A 17,034-nucleotide genomic window follows, 5' to 3' on the forward strand; every position below is an offset into this window, starting at 1 on the left:
ATAAGAGCACGTTAATGAAGTTACACTGACTTTTTACCTCAGTAGATGGTTTACAGTTTACTGCATTTCTGTCTGCTTTTCCTATTTAATTCCAGAGATACTGGAAAGCAACTCAACAAAGTAATCTACACGTTAAGATTCATAGCCAGTCAGTCATCAAACTCAAAAAGCACAATAGCAGCGCAGGTGTTGATTTATGCTGTCAATGTATTGTTTTTTTTTTTTTTTTTTTTCTTTTTGTGATGGAAGTACATGCACATTGTTAATGAAAACATCTGTCCCAATTAGAGATACAAACACCAATCGCAGGTAAAATCCAGTCTTAAGAGACAATGAAAATGATTTCAAAATTGCAAGATAAAAAGTTCATACTATAATGGTTGATGTTTCAGGAGAGTCTCCATACTTTCTTTAATATGTTAGTTATCTGGCTGAACTTGTTTTATTTTAGCTGTCTTACTATATGCTTTTTGATTTTGTTGCTTTCATTCATTAGTGAACCTGGTGCAAGTACAGCATTGCATTGCATACCATGACGATAATTTTGTATGATACTGAGGTTTAAACTGGAGAATGTAAAGCCAGTCTTTCTCCCTAAAATCTATATTCTCCATAGAATACAAATATGAAAGACAGACTCTGGGATTCAAAGATTTTCTCTCTGTCTACACTAATTCCCAATTCAAGTTGGTAAATTAGCACAGAGAGAAATTCTGATTCAGAGATTCAGAGACATGGTACAGCTGGAATGAAAAGCACCTTATTGATGACTTATTACCATGTCTCTGAAATGAACACTGAGCTGTCAAACCTGACCTGTGGTAGCATTCTCCCTAGCAGCCTATGCATTGTTTTAGCAAAAGCACACACACACACACACACACACACACACACACACACACACACACACACACACACACACACACACACACAATGTGCATACATTCAATCTTACACAAACAAGCTTTCCCACACTTGCTTACACTCACAGAAACAGTCAATCATACTCCCCATGCATGTTCCACGCGAGTTATTCAATTCTTTTTTGCTAGATCAGCCAGTTGTTCTGGTACTATAAGGTTTACCTAAAATACACAAGGACCAAGCAACCTACCATTCAGACCTACAGTGTCTGGACAGAGATGGCTAATGGAGCCCTTATCAATATATGTAGAAAAATATTTGAAAGTTGTATTAAGTGAAGTGTAAACTGTCTTGGGTGATGCTAATCAATTTAATTTTTAAATAATTTTATGTTTTTTGTGAAAATTAACTTCTTGATAAGAATGGTCTATTTGTTACAATGGATGTATGTTCATTATTTACTGTGATACCTACTCAACAGGGTGTGCAAATGATGAAACAGTTTCTACTAGCTGATGGTTGCTTTGATATCAAACTAATTGATTTACTGTGTTTGCTTGTTGAGACTATACTTGAGAGCAATGTATTTCTATTTTTAGATAAGTACTATCCGCAAAAAAAATGGGAGTGGCTATGGGAACATCATGTGCTAATAGTTTCGCTAGTATTGCATTAGCACAATGGGAAACCAATTTTGTTTTGAAAAATAATAAGTTTATACCTTTTATTAGATTTTATAAAAGATTTGTGGACAATGTCTTCTTTTTGTGGTCTTGTACTAGAGAAGACCTCAACAAGTTTAGTGAATATCTATATAGCACAACCACATTTCTCAAATTTACTATGACAGCTTCTAGTGGGATGATAGAGTTTTTAGACATAAAATTTGAAAAGGATGGGTCGAACAAAATAATTACAAGTAGATTTAGGGAAGAATGTCACAGGAATAATATTCTTCATAGACAGAGTTTACACCTTCCCCATATACATAAAAATATAGTTAGAGGTCAAGGAATGAGGATTTCATGGTTGAATAATGACTTGAAGAAGTTTGAAAGAGACACTGAGACTATGAAGAACAAACTTTTAGAAAGAGGATATAGTTACAGAGAAATAAGAGAGGGGCTTTTTGATATAAAATCATTACAAAATAATAGGGTTAAGGCTTATTTCTCAGAGCAGTTGCTGCATGACAAGAAAGATAATCATAGAACTAGTGTTGTGGGAATAGCTATCGTTATATATTAAACCAGTAATGTAGGGAGTATTTGCAAAGTTGGGAGTATTTGCAAAGTCATTACAAGGAATTGGCATGTTTTGAGATCTGATGTTAAAATCACCCAGTTGATATGAAGGAATCCAACATTTTGATTTAAGAATAAAAAGTCTCTTAAGAGACTTCTTTGTTATAGTTAAGGAGAAGTCAGAAATATTCAGGGGAAAGGAAAGTTTCCTTGTGGCAGATGTAATTTCTGCCAGTTTATTAACAGTGATGGTTTTGTTCGTACAATCAGTTACACATAAGAAATGTGTTTTAGTGTAGCAGCAGATTGCTAAAGAGGACACGTAGTTGATTTAGTGCAGTGTGATCAATGTAAATGTTTTTATGTTGGGAAGACCAATCATTCCCTTATGGAATGAATGAGAAAACACATTAAAGATATTAGGCAGTGGAATGATAAGAATCCACTAGGGAAGCATGCAATGGATCTAGAGGGTCTTCATACCTTCAAGTTTATGATTATAAAAAAAATAAAGGAAGATCTTAGGCTTGGTGATTTGTCTGCCAAGATAGAAAATAGGGAACTCTATCGTATTCTTCAGTTGCAGGCAGATAAATACTATGGTTTAAAAGGAAAGATCAATGTAAGACATGCCCTGAAAGCAAGGAATCTGTATAGGTGATACTTTGTTGTAACTGAAATCTTAGACATGTGATTTGTATGTTTTTGATTGGCTCTTTTAATTTAAGACGCTTGCAAATGAGTGTTATATTTATATATGGTCTAAAGAAGTGGATTATGATCCGTGAAAGCATTAATGCTCACACTGCCATCCAATTTTGATCTTGTACACCCTCAGGGAAACATGAGGAAAAATAATATACAAACAGTCTTGCCACTACATTGAACAATATATGTTCATGGTAAGCACTAGGCTAGCTGCCCTAGCAGGCCATTTTAAGCCATCCAGTTTCCATTTTTGTGTTTGAATTGACTTATGTAATTTGGTTAGAGACTGGCCTTACCCATCCCATGGTAAATAATTATATATTACCCCTAATAATAATAACCTTTATATAATTAGAGGGGACGTCTGCATGGTATAGAGCATTTATGAGCTGCTGTCTGTCCATTAGTAAAGGTGGCAGTCCAGGGGTAAATTTTCTGTTTCCCATCAATAGATCCAAGTTGTGCTTGAGTATGGACAGGGATGAACTTTGTTTTATGTGGTTGGGGAGTCTGTTCCAGAGAAGCACTATCCTCTGCGAGATATACCTTTTCCTACAAACCATTCTGTTGATGTTACAGACAAGGAGTATTTCTGATGCCATTTGACTCACTGATGTGCAATAGATACATCAGTATTGGGTCAGAGGATACCTTGTATGCCACATACAGGTCACCTCTTAGCAGTCTGTAGGATACTAAGTATAGTGCAAGGGCTTTGAATTGGTCCATGTAGGATAAATGGTTTAAGCCCTGTATCCTTTTAGTAAGGTATTTTTGTGGTATAATAAATCCAAAAATCAGCACTGTGTATTAAATAAAGACTGTTTGTTGACGTATCTGTTCTGCTCCCAGCTCTGTGTGCTGATTTTTGGATTTATTAGTCTGGTTTTCATTTCTTGGATCTCTGTGGTATAACCTTGTCTCGCCATTATAAAAAAAAAAAAAAAAAAAAACATGGCTCATGGTCAAGTCAGAGTACAATAACAGCAATCTGGCCTCTAAAAGATGAGGTATTCCTTAACATGGAACATGTCATGCTTACATGTGTTATCTATGCTGAACTAGCAATGTCAATACGTGCATTTGATCTCATAGATCATTCCTTCCTTAGAAACAATATGCTTGATATTTATATCACTTCTGTTGTAACCCCTGGCTCCAAGAATGTCCAACAAATCATTTCTTGATGGTTAAAACCAGATCCTCTATACTGCCTAAAGTCCCACTTCTGAAAGGTTTTCCTCAATGGCTCATCCTCTTTAGATGTTAATAGGTTCATAGATTCATACTAGGATAACTACCCTTGTGGGCCATTTTAAGCCTAGCCAATTACCCCAGGTGAGAATCAATCTATGTACCTTGCGTCTGTAAGGTAAACATCTTAACCATTGCGCCAGCCTTCCACACTTTTATATTGTTTTGTCTTCATTAACAAACTTGCACGTCTTACCTGTCTTTCTCTTTTACTCTGTTCTGATGATATGGGGGCATTCCACTCTAACTTCTTGTTTTTGCTTCAACAGAACTTACATCCTGCTTTCTTGTCACTCACAACATAGACTAACAACAAAACCCCACTTCTGAACAAATCCAAAACAAAACTTGTGCTCTTTGGAATACACACCAGCATATCCTGGGCTAGAAAAATATTCTTCTTCCTTTCTTTTTAACAAGATCCACCATAGTCAAGGGAATCCTACTTTCTCAGCTGGAATACAACCTTATCTTTATTACAACTGCTTACATAAACAGCAATGAAATTATTCAATCCATTACCAACAAAATATACAGGTTTCTCACACTTTGTCCAAGACAAGAACACCACTGAATAACAAATGAAAAACTGCATTTAACAAATTCAAATAAATAAATTAATAAAATAAATGCATAACAGCCTCAATATAACAAACTTGTTACTACAAGGTTCTTGTGTATGAATCTCTTTATTATAGATACACAGTCATCTTGCTGCTACACAGATGTTAAACTCTACACAAATGTAAAGTTTCAAAAACTAAAACATATCGCTTGCTGCTACTACTGCCACAGAAATTGAAATCAGAAGTGAAGTACACATCTAATCAAAGAACAGCTTTAATAGTTGTTGGGCACTTTGCAATGCCACACATTTATTAACTGTTAGTATACTGGGGCAACAAAACTTCCCATACAGTACAAATAATTACAATGGATTTCTGATCATGCACCATTTGTTATACGTTTTCAAAATGGATTCAAGAAAGTCAGCTCTCAAGATATGCTCTCACTGTGAATTTCTTGAATCTATTTCTCAAGTACATAATCTGGTTACGACTGGTGACCTGCTCATAGGTTGGTACTAGGTTATCGGCCCTATCCATAACAATTTCCTGACTATTTCTTCCCACAATATTTACTTCCCTGGACCACTGTCTTGTAGGGCAATTGACGTAATCCCGGGGGTAAATTTCCTATCTCCTATCCAGTCGTCACGGTTTCCTTTGAAGAGGGCCAAGGAGGCGCTCTGCTTGACATGTATAGGCAGTCTATTCCAGAGTATGGGGAGTCTCTGGATCAGGAACCTATTCCTCTAGCATGATTTGTTCATTGTGATGACTAGGTTTACGTCCCTAGAGCACGTGGCTCTGATGGATTGGGATTTCTTTGAGTGTAGCATGTCCAACAGCTCTGGGTTTGACATGGCCTTGTATGTTAAGCAGAGATCGCCTCTGAGTAGACGATATGCCACAGAGTTTAGCTGGAGTTTTTTTAGTCGGTCAGCAAAGGGCATCTGCTTTAGGCCTATGATTCTTTTAGTGAGGTGTTTCTGCGGCCTTTCCAGTTGTTGCAGATGTCTTGTGAGGTACATACCAAATGTGGAGTTGTACTCTATGATGGGTCTAATGAGGGATGAGTACAGTGGGACAATGACCTCCTTTCTTCTGGATGAAAAGCCCTTAGTGATAAGGTGTGCCACATAGAAGGATTTCCTGACTGTTGTGGCAATGTGGTTATCGAAGTTGAGACCACTGTCCACCTGTGTTCCTAAGTCTCTTATCACACTTTCAGTGTTTAGTGTACTGCCACCTTTGTGGTAATTCATGGGTACATGGTTTTCCCAAAGGGGATAACTATACACTTCTTGGCATTGAGCTTGAGCCCATGACTCTGGCACCAAGCATCTGTTTCTGTAAGGCCCTTTTGTACAATATCCACATCATTTGGGGATTCAATAATGGCTCACAGTTTGCAGACATCTGCGAACTTTGTTAGCCAGAGTCCCTTAGTGTTGGCCTGTACTTCAGAGAAGTAAATGCCAAACAAAAGTGGTCCCAGGACTGAACCCTGAGGTACTCCACTTTTCACTTGTCTGGAGCTGGATTTGGAGTTGGCTACTTTTACAGTGTGGGTTCGGTCAGTAAGCCAGTTGGCAACCCATCGAGTGACATAAGGATTTATGCCCAGCTTAGTAAGTTTATCTATGATTCCAGAGTGGGGGATGGTGTTGAAGGCCTTGGCGAGGTCCAGATAGGCTGTGTGGACCGCCTTACCCTTGTCCATGGTTCTGGAGAATGATTCGAAGAAGCCAATCAGGTACAGGAGACACAATTGGCCCTTCACAAACCCAAACTGGGTGGGGTCCAGTGTTTGAAGGTTGCCAATGTCTTTGTTTATAAGTTCCATGATAATACGTTCCATGGCCTTGCAGATCAGGCTCATCAGACTGATGGGACGGTAGGTTCCCAGGATCCAAGGAGAATCCCCCCTTGTGGAGTGGGATAACTGTAGCTGTGCGCCACTCAGTAGGCTCAAAGCCTGAGGTGAGACTATGATTAAAATGACACTTAGGTGAGGTGCCAGTTCATTTTGTAGTTCATGTCGTCTGGTCCCATGGATGCTGTATTCTTAGCTTTGGAGAGTGCAGTTTTTACCTGTGTGGCCGTGATTACCGGAATCCTCTATGTAACACTCTGCTAATAACCTCTTTAGCAAACCCCTTAAAAACACCACAAGCTGTACACAATCACATGACTCATTCAGTATATTGTAACACTAATCAAAAAGAGCAGACGGAAAATGGATACGTGAAGAAATGTATTAGCAACCATTTTCTAGTATAGTCACATACACATTACACCCACTTTTGTTTCCAGAAGTAAATCCAAATAAGGTACAATAGGATAACTGACTTGTGCTGAAAACCCAAACTCAGACACTTCTACAACAGAAAAAATAAATAAATTAATTAATGTGTGGTTCCATGGACTACAAAAAGCAAACCATCAATATGGCGGCACTACAATTTAGCTCTGAAGAAAAAAGAATTTTTATACTTAAAAAAAAAAAAAAAACCTCCTTCAAATAGCCCATACAAACATTTGCACAGATGGAGCAAATGTTGCCCCAATCACTATGTCCTTAAATAGTAATTAAAAATATTAAATTAAAAAAAAAAAACACTGCGATCTAAGCAAAAACTAGAGAAGCTGAAAATCTAGAGATAGTCATCCACAAGAGGAAGAAAGTGTGCTACTGCTTTAAGCCTCACAGATGTTATCTACTGTATATAAGGAGTCAACATCTAATACTTCAAACAAAAATCTTTTTCCATTTAAAAGTTGTTAAATGCCCCACTAGGGAAGGAGAAACCCTAACGGAGGGCCACAACATTTTCACCTATAGCTGAAGATCAAAATGAATCAATCTACCAACTCTTAGTGTATACTCACCAACATGTGATATAATCAGCCAACCAGTTATTATGTAATAAACTGAAAAGTTGTCAAGGAAGTAATCATGGAGCTTGTATACTGTACAGTAAAGTAAAATACTTAAGGAACTATGAAAGTATATAAAATAAAGAAACTCTTGCCTGTAAAACAATCAGTTTATTTGTTTGGAAGAAATGACAGCCTTATCAAGCCCAAAGGTAACAAACTGCAAACAATTCCAGATAAAAACAGGACTTTGTTACCAGATTAATACTGGTAATTGTCCATCCCAAAAAGTAAAACCATACAAATTTCTGTATACTGTTGTCTTAAATAGGCAATGACAGTATTCCCTTCACATCATCAGGTTTAATTGTGGCAGTATACAAACATTTAGTTGGTGAACAGTTTGTAATACCTTCCTTAATAAATTAAAATGTACTTATTTCCTAATCTTGCTTGACTGTTTGGTGGAGAGATGCAGTCTTTGGTGGGACTCAGCTGACCAGGGGTTTGATTAGCTTTCTATGCACTGCAGAAATGAGGCAGGGAGGGAAACAAATTAAGGGGTATAGCCTATTCACACCTCCGTTTGGGTGGGAGAGGTTCATGCACACTAGGGGACATACTGGGTAGTTCAATCTCCCTGGTGGAGACCAGGAAGACCACTGTTCATGCTCCAGGGTTTAGGCAGCATGGAGAGAAAGCCCTTTGCAGAAGTGAAGAGAAGACATCTATGGATGGCCCACTACTCACCTCTCCCAGGGTCTTAGCTGTGTGTGCAAAGACAAAGGTGGGGAAAAAAGGAAAAACAATTACAAATCACCCCGATGACAATCAACCAAGACCTACGTATTCTGTCTTCTAATATGTTTTACTTTTAAAGGATGTGTGAGGCCTGAAGCATCCGAGAATGTAAGACTAGCTCCCAAGCCATCACTGCCAAATGGCAAAGAGGATAGCCTTCTGTTTGTTCAGGTACCACTGACTGTGATGTCATCTGTGCCCAATATAAACTGGACCTGGATACCATATGTGGTGAAGTACATTTAAGGTCCAAAGCACTGCTAACACTTCTTTCATGTTTATGTGCTTTGTATTGCCTGAAGGACCCCCATTAGCCTTGCACTTGAACTCCCCTGTACACTCTTCCCCATGCAAAATCTGATGGGTTTGTCTGAACTAACTGAACTGGGGTCTGTTGGGAGAAGAGTAGGTCTCGACTGAGAGACATCTGATCTCTCCATCACTTTAATGCTTGTTTCAGAAAATCCAGTATTGGTGCCTGGAACTCAAAGAAAAGCAGATGCATGGGAGTCTGGCCCATGGTGTCATGAGGATCACTGATGCCATGAGGTTCGAGTACTCTGTTGCAGAAGCAGCTTCTTGAAGAGAGAAATCCTTGAAATATTTTGAACACTCAGGACTATGTCTTCAGGTAGAAAGGCCATACGTTTTCTGTGTCCATCATACATCCAAGATGACAATTTATTGTGAGGATGTGAGACAGGACATTTGTAGGTTAAACCTGAAGTTGGGAGCCATTGGGATGTGATGATAAGCATCCTTCAGGTTGTACAGACACCATGAAACAGTGGTCTGGAGAAAGGGGGAGAACCATCTGCAGGGTGAATGTTTTGAATTTGGGGCATTCAGAAAGGTATGTAGTTATACCAAATCTAACACTAGTCTCCATGATTCTGGTGTAAAATCCTTTTCCTTTTTGTGGTGCAAAAATAGATCTATAATTCCAGCCTGAAACTTGTGAAAGAGTACCGGAAAGAACAGGAGTGTCTGCTCTGTTTGGTAGGGGGGATTTCCCTAAAGATAGAAGGATTTTCTGCCCACTGCCAAGAGTATCCTCACTGAATTATTCTAAGCACCCACTTGTCTGAGACTATTTGTTGCCAGGCTGCTGGTTTGGGCTAAAGTTGAGAGGAAGGTTAAAGGGGGAGATCACAAGAGAAATGGACAGGATGCCCCGAGTCTCAGTGTAGTCATACCTTAGCAGGGGAAAATTCTTTTTTTGGGGAAAAGGAACCCATTTATTTATTTTGGAAACATTACCCTCCTGACACTTCCTCTTGGTACTCTGACTCTTGTTAGGCTAGGAATTTTGTTTGTTCTGCCCTTTGAAGTTGGATGCCTTGTTAGGAGAGCACCTGGAAATTTGAAACATTCTAGATATGCCATGCATCAGTTTACCTCCATCACCATATTGTTTGAGAATTTGGGTAGCAGCAAACCAACACACAAATTCAGAACTTAAAGGAGCATTCAAAAGCTCATTTTTAAATCATCAGGAAAAAAATATGGTTATGTAACCAACAAATATTCTCAATACAACAGAAGCAGCTGCATTTTTAGAAGTAATCCTGCATTTTGTAAGACACTCCTCAAAGCATGTTTCAAAACCTGAGTCACATTACAAACAATCTATTCATATAACACTTCTATTCAGCAGGAAAACATACAACAAAAGTCATCTAAAGTGTAATTACTTTGCAAAATAAATTTCTACATGAAGCCCTGATAATTTAAAATTCTAAAGACTAAATCATTAAATTGAGCCAACTTTTTCCCTGAATTTTGCCTAACATTTTTTTCCAGTAGTGTAGGATTAGAAGAAGCCAAGAATATTTTGTTGATTTGGCAGTTGGAGAAACTCTAGCTGGGTCAACTGACAAAGGAGCAAAGAGAGAATAACCTGAATTTCCTCAACGCCGTTTTAGGGACTAGTTCACCAGCCAAAGGGGTTTTATATGCATTTTTATAGACATCTTCTAAGGCCAGTAACTGAGAAGAAACATCCAAAACATCTGGACTATCGTCCACAATAAGATCATAAGCTCTAACAATCTCTGGAGAAGCTCCAGATTGCTTCCAGTCAAATAAATCTCTAAACCTAGCTAGCATCTCTGGAAAGCTGAACACTTTCTTGGGTTTTTGAAACTGTTCACCTTCAGAAGAATCAGATTGGATGGACTAAGACTGTTCACTACTGTTTGTATCAGTCCCCATCAAAACCTTTGACACTAGACTGATCTCTAGAGAACGCAATCCCATACTCATTCTGAATAGGAGCATAGCCTCCCAGATTAGCTGACTGTAAATCGTTAAAGAAACCACATCAGCCCTATACACAGTAATAACCTGACTGTTAATAATAGAAAATATAAACTATGTTCCCATACAGCAAAAAGAGATAAACTCCATAAAATATAGCAGCAACAGTTTAAATATTTCTAAATCTTGTATTACAATCTGCACAGTGTTGCAAATAGCATACAAAGGCAAAGGACCATGTAAAATTCACTTGTCTAAATAGTGACAGAAATCAAATAGAAACTTTTTAAAACAGCATAAATAAGCATTTACTTAGAGATCCCCTTATCATAAATGAAAAAAAAATCTCTACAGAAAATTCATATAATGTAATTTGCAGTAAAATCACTATTTAACTAGTAGTAAATATAAAAATTAAGAAAATGCAATATATTCCTGTCCAATGTTCAAAATAAAGAAGATAAACAACAGAAACAACAGGTATCTTGGCATGGTGCCAAGAGAGAGCCCCTAGTGTTCAAATTGACACCACAGAACTTCAGATTACCAGTTATTGTGTCTTTCGGCGGTTAGGGGTCGTCACAGCGGAACTCCGGTCCGCTAATGATTGGTAGTTGATTTTTACGTGCCGAGTTACCAGCCCTGATGCACAACCTTCAACGAAGGTATGCCATTCACGCATGTCTCCACGCAGAAGACACTCTAGCTGAGAATCGAACCAGACAGCGTTTTACTGTGAGGTGACAACGCTACTGCAGGACCACCACCGCGGAGAACTTCAGATTACCAGTACATATCATAAAACACTGTTTAAAAATAGTATTAATCATACAAACAACACAGTAGTAAGTTAGAATTCACATAAAAATTAACAGTGGTTGTAAATAGTAAGTACATTAAAATAGAAACTTAACACACATATATTATTTTTTAAACAAAACAAAAAGAAAACAAAAGTAGGTAATAAAAAAAAGGAAGGAAAGTTTCCACAATCCAACGATGCAGCCTGCTAAAGAACTTCAACCGTGTGAATCCTTCAGATGGCACTAAATACTGAATAACTGACTTTCTGTGAATGGGGTTAGATTTTCCTTGATGGGAGGGGGTTAGATTTTCCTTGATGGGAGGGGCTTAGCCAATCCTCTGTCACAGAGAGTCAGAGGGGAGGAGTCTGAGCTCTGGAAAGCTGTCAGTGTCGGGTATGTGTAGACACATTACCCATATGCTACTGAGGTAGTGTGACTGCTGAACACATATTTCTATAACGATGTATATTTTCAGCTATCATGTTGTTTATTGTAGATAAAATTGATTATTTTTTAGGGAGTGATAAAGCCATGCTTTGGATATCTTTTTAGTAAATTAGTAATTAAATGGGTTCATCTTTGACTTTTGAATTGCAAGACTGGGAAGTTAATTTCTTACATATACTGTTTTATGTCAAAGAAAGGGAATTTTGTACTAAACTTTATAAGAAGCTAAACATAGTTATCTAAAATTTGTAATCACTTAAACTTCAGGCATTCAATAAGAGTTAACAGTAGTCCAAAAACTTCAGACATAAATACTTAGTTTTAAAATAAAGATGATCTGATGGAGTCCAGCTTGTGGATGAAAGCACTTATCATAACTGAATAAAACTGCATCTTTTCTGTGACAAAATCTACTTTATTTCTGTTTCTATGTTTTAAAACTAAGTATTTACTTTTAAAGTTTTAGACTGCTGTTAACTCATACTGAATGCCAGAAGTTTAAGTGATTGCTGTGATTTTGGAACAAAGAAGTACAAATTGCTGGAAACTCTCATGATGGCATCAGCTATTCTCCTTGTTTCTTTTGATTTTTTTTTTTTTTTTGTATATGAAATTAGTAATGACTAGTGCACATCTAGCTCCCCTAATAGCTCACTGCTATTTTAGAAGCTTTTGAGAGCTAAAATGATCTTTTATCAAAGTAACTGATAAGTAAATATTATAAGGAACAGATGTTGTGACACACATATTAAAAAATGTAGATGTGACCATGAGGACAAAAAAAAAACTTATTTTGTGAATACTGCAGCATACAACAATCAACTTCTTAAAAGATTGCTAAAGCCAAAACCATAGGTATCACAAAGACGTTCGCCAAACCTAGAAGATATATATTTTTACTTCCTTCAGGATACATGCCTGACAGACCATAAACAAAAAAAAAAAATCTGAAAGGTGAGAGCTTTATTGCTTGCACAAGTACAGAGTAAAATTATGACAGATCAATTGGAGGCCTTGCAGACCTGGTCAAGAAGAGCACCCAAACTGTACCCAGAGAGCTCTTTGCATCCATAAATGTACTAATAATAAGGCTAAAATCAAAAGAAGTCTATTGCTCCATGTTTGATACGTGTATGCAATATAATAGAAATATAACACGACAGACAAAGACTGAATGGGAAGTGTTGGGTGAACAAATACTGACTACTTATGAAAGAATTAGGTACGGATTTAATAATAAATAAAAATGGAGGCTACATTTTAGATATTGTAAGTTCCTTGGACCTCAGCACCTACCCTGTTAATGTTTTTCTTTCAGCTTTTCCCGGTTAGGGGTCGCCACAGCAAAACTCCGGTCTGCTAAGGATTGGCAGTAGATTTTTTTTTACGGGTGCCGAGGTGCCAGCTTGACGCCCAACCTTCAACAAAGGCATGCCCATTCTACGCATATCTGTCGAACGCCACTCGACCACGGGGGGGGGGGGGACATGCAGACTCCACACAGAAGGCATTCCAGCCGAGAATCGAATGGGGAACCTCTTGCTGTGAGGCAACGCTACCGCTGCACCACCCCGGCTTTGAATGCATACATAAATTAATAATATTAGAACAAAACAGTGATAATTCCCATCATTTGGCCTAGAAAATCATTCTTATGAATATTGGAGGCAAATCAAAGCAAGAACAAATATGACAGGGAACCTAGAATGACTGTGGAACTTTTAAATGAATAACATCACATTACGACCTACTTGTTAAAACAAATTGAGATAGTAGAGAAAGAAAAAGGTGTCAGAATGAAGAATAAGGATATTCCAGAAGAATTCATTATAACATTGTCTGAGTGACTTGGAGTGAGGAGTATCAAAGGAGGGGATAATAAAAATGTTTGGATAAAAAAAAATGTGCATTTTATGAAGCGGAGTATTATTGGGTAAAAAAAAACCTGTGTTAATACTTTTATGGAAATGGGAGGAAATTCAGAAAGAATATAGAAGACTATCAAAGACCACATTGCTGAAAATGGGAATGCATGTTACAGGTCATAGGAAAAAGGTAATAAACTGTTTTGAACTTTAATGGTATGCTATTCAGGCAAATCTCCTAATATATGAAACTGCCTGCTAGACGAAAAGCTATGCTTCAATTATTTGAAAGTGAAATTAGGACTAGGAATTGTAATAAATGTATAAGTAAAACTAAGGAATCACTAAATATTTGAATTTGTAGTGCAATTAATTTAACAACCTCATTGGCCCTCTTCAAAAGGAACCTTGATGATTGGATGAGAGATAGGAAATTCACCCCGGGGATCATGTCAGTCGCCCTGCTAGACAGGGGCCCAGAGAAGTAAATATTGTGGGAAAAAATTTCCAGGGAATTGTTATGGCTAGCCTTGCATAGGCCTTAGGGCCAATAGCCTAGTACCAACCTATGAACTATGAACATAAATGATTAGAACAGATATTAAATTTCTGAGAGAAAGAATGCCTTGGGTTCTGATGGAATTAAGGATAAAATCTATTAAAACAAGAAGAAGAATGGGTAGAAATAATGATACATCAATTTAGTATCTCAAGAGTCTGCACATCCTTAGAGCTTGGAAACAAAACAGTATCATATTTCCCATATGCAAGAAAGGCAATGCAAGAATACATGGATGCATAATCCTACTACTTTGTTAGATAAGTATATCACATCACGAAATTAAGAAACTAAGCTAAGGGGTAACAGCTATCATAGTAAAGTCTCTCTTAAAGTTCTGTTCACATCATAGTATAATGCATAAAAAAATACTGTTCTCTGCCCATCTGCTGTCATAAGTTGCAAAATAGCTTCCTACACGTATATATTGTACAAACTATAAGGATCATGTTCAGAATGGTTTTGTGTTCTGTTTATATAGTCTGTGCTGCAATTAACATCTTGTATTCTAGTTTTTGAGAATGTTAATTTTTATTCATCTGTATATGTTTTGTAACTTGTTTTAATTGGTATATATTTGTAACTTGTATTAACAAGTATTTGTCATCTTAAAAGTTCTTGAATAGCTTTCAGTTTGTTCCACCATTCTCTTTTCCACTGTTACTACAATTGCTATACTGTGGGCGCTGGTCATGACTAAACAGGGTCTGAGGTCCAGCCCATCTACCCCGTTATCAAATGCAATAAATAAAATATAAAATAAATAGTTCTCATAAGATATTTTCCAGCTTGATATGAGATGAATTGAAAATTATCAGGCACATCATCTTCGTCATCCCCCTTTTTCCATTTTTCTACATAGAGTTGGAGTATCACATTTACTGCTGCCACCTTTGTAGATTCAGTGCCGTTCTCCTTCCTTTTTCAGTTGTTATGCCCGATTGTCAAAGGTCTCCTCTCATGCAGTCCATTCATCTCTTGGTTGGGTGTTCTTATTTTCTCTTGCTTTTTTCTTGTCTCTCACAGACCTTCTTCACCAAATCATCTTCTGTTACCAACTTACAGTAATCTTTTCTCCTTGACCTTCTGTACAATTAAGGCTACTTTGGCTATTGATGTGCTCATCTCTTCATCTCTTCCATAATGTACATCCTACAACCCATCTCAGGCACTTAATCTCCATCACTTCTTTAACTGCTTTGCATTCACTGTCTAAGGCTTCTGTGCCATGCAAAACAATGGTCACACCACAGATTTCTACACCATACTTTCTAGATTCTTTAGCATTCTTCTGTCACATACTTCTCTGACATTCTGCTCCAGCATCACATCTGATTCTAGCTTGGATTTCATCATTCAGACGTCCCTTTGCATCAACCACGTACCAAGATACTTCTTGTTCCACTATTTTCCCTTCTATCTTAATGTTCACCTTCTTCTGATTTCCCCCATTTGCTACCATATCTGTATTCAGTTGCATCCCATGCTCCATTAGTTTTGCATTCCAGTCTCCTAGCATTTGCTGAAGTTCCTGTTCAGAATATGCTTGCAGTGTGACATTGTCTGCTTACAGCAGCACTGTTAGTCTGTCCCCACTAACCTGTTTATTAATGCAGTCTGTCACCAGTATGAACAGTGCTGGGCTCAGACTGAAACCCTCACCCATTGCCACTGTAAGTCTGAACATTGTGTCATTGGTCCTTGAACACAATCCGTATTACTTCTAACAATGTTTCTGGGACTTTGAACCATCACAGGGCTGCACAAATCAGCTTTCTTGGGACCTTTTCACATGCTTTACCCAAGTCTAGGAATGCTCATTTGGAGTCTCTCATTTCCATCTTTTCCATTATCTGTCTCCATGCAAACATTAGGTCAGTTGTCCTGATCTGAATCTAAACTGCTCTTCTCACATCTTACCTTTTACTATGCTGCAAATTTGTTTAGCAATCACCCTCTCCAGCACTTTGAAGCAATGTAAATAGAGTCTGATACCTCTGTACTGCCCACAGTTGTGGATATCCCCTTTATTCTTAGAGACTGGGACTAGAATGCTTATTCTGCTTCTTATTATTTTAGTATTATTTATTTTATTATTTTACATTTGTTGACCGGGATAATACGACTGGATACATGTCCATTTTCAGTGGAGGCCTGAGGAGAAAAGCTCCAATAGTACATACAGAAAAACATTAAAACAATTGTAGACTATCATAGCTCAAGTTTATATGGTTACAGACAATCAGATACAAGTAACTAGGTATTCCTTACACTACCTGCTTAGTATACTGTAGTACGGTAGGAGTAAGTCTGGATTGTGACAGGGACATAGCCAGTGTGTCATAAAATACTGTTTGAGATTTTTCTTGAATTAGTTTAATGATGGTTCTAGAGTTAGGTCAGCTGGAAGTGAATTCCAAATTTTGCCAACAGAGTTAGAAAACAATGAGTCACCAGATGAGTTGTTAGTTTTGAGTGTTGGAATTAGCAGTTTGTTAGAAGAATGAAGTGGCCTGGTATTTCTGTAGGGATAGATAATATTTTTAAGTGCAGGGGTATTATCTGGCTGGTTGAGAATTTTGTGGGCTACTATAAGTTGATTGTACTGAAGTAAGCTAGGCAATTTTAGCCATCCTAGAGGATTAAGGTTTTGACAGTGGTGAGTTCTGTAAGTAGAGCGAGTGACAAATCTAGCAATGTGATTGTAACAGCTTGAGAGTTTGCAAAGTTCAGATTTGTTTAAGTTAGTGAATATGGAGGAGGCATAGAAAAGGGTGGAAAGAA

General features: G+C 37.6%; 1 protein-coding gene across 2 annotated transcripts in view; it reads right to left on the bottom strand.

The window, feature by feature from the left end:
• Positions 1-17,034, bottom strand: part of CFAP74 (cilia and flagella associated protein 74) — a 3,161,205-nt gene that overhangs the window by 855,390 nt on the left and 2,288,781 nt on the right. The window lies entirely within an intron of this gene.

Source organism: Protopterus annectens, chromosome 2.part1, assembly GCF_019279795.1.
Source record: "Protopterus annectens isolate FY-2018-M chromosome 2.part1, PAN1.0, whole genome shotgun sequence".
NCBI lineage: Eukaryota > Metazoa > Chordata > Ceratodontiformes > Protopteridae > Protopterus > Protopterus annectens.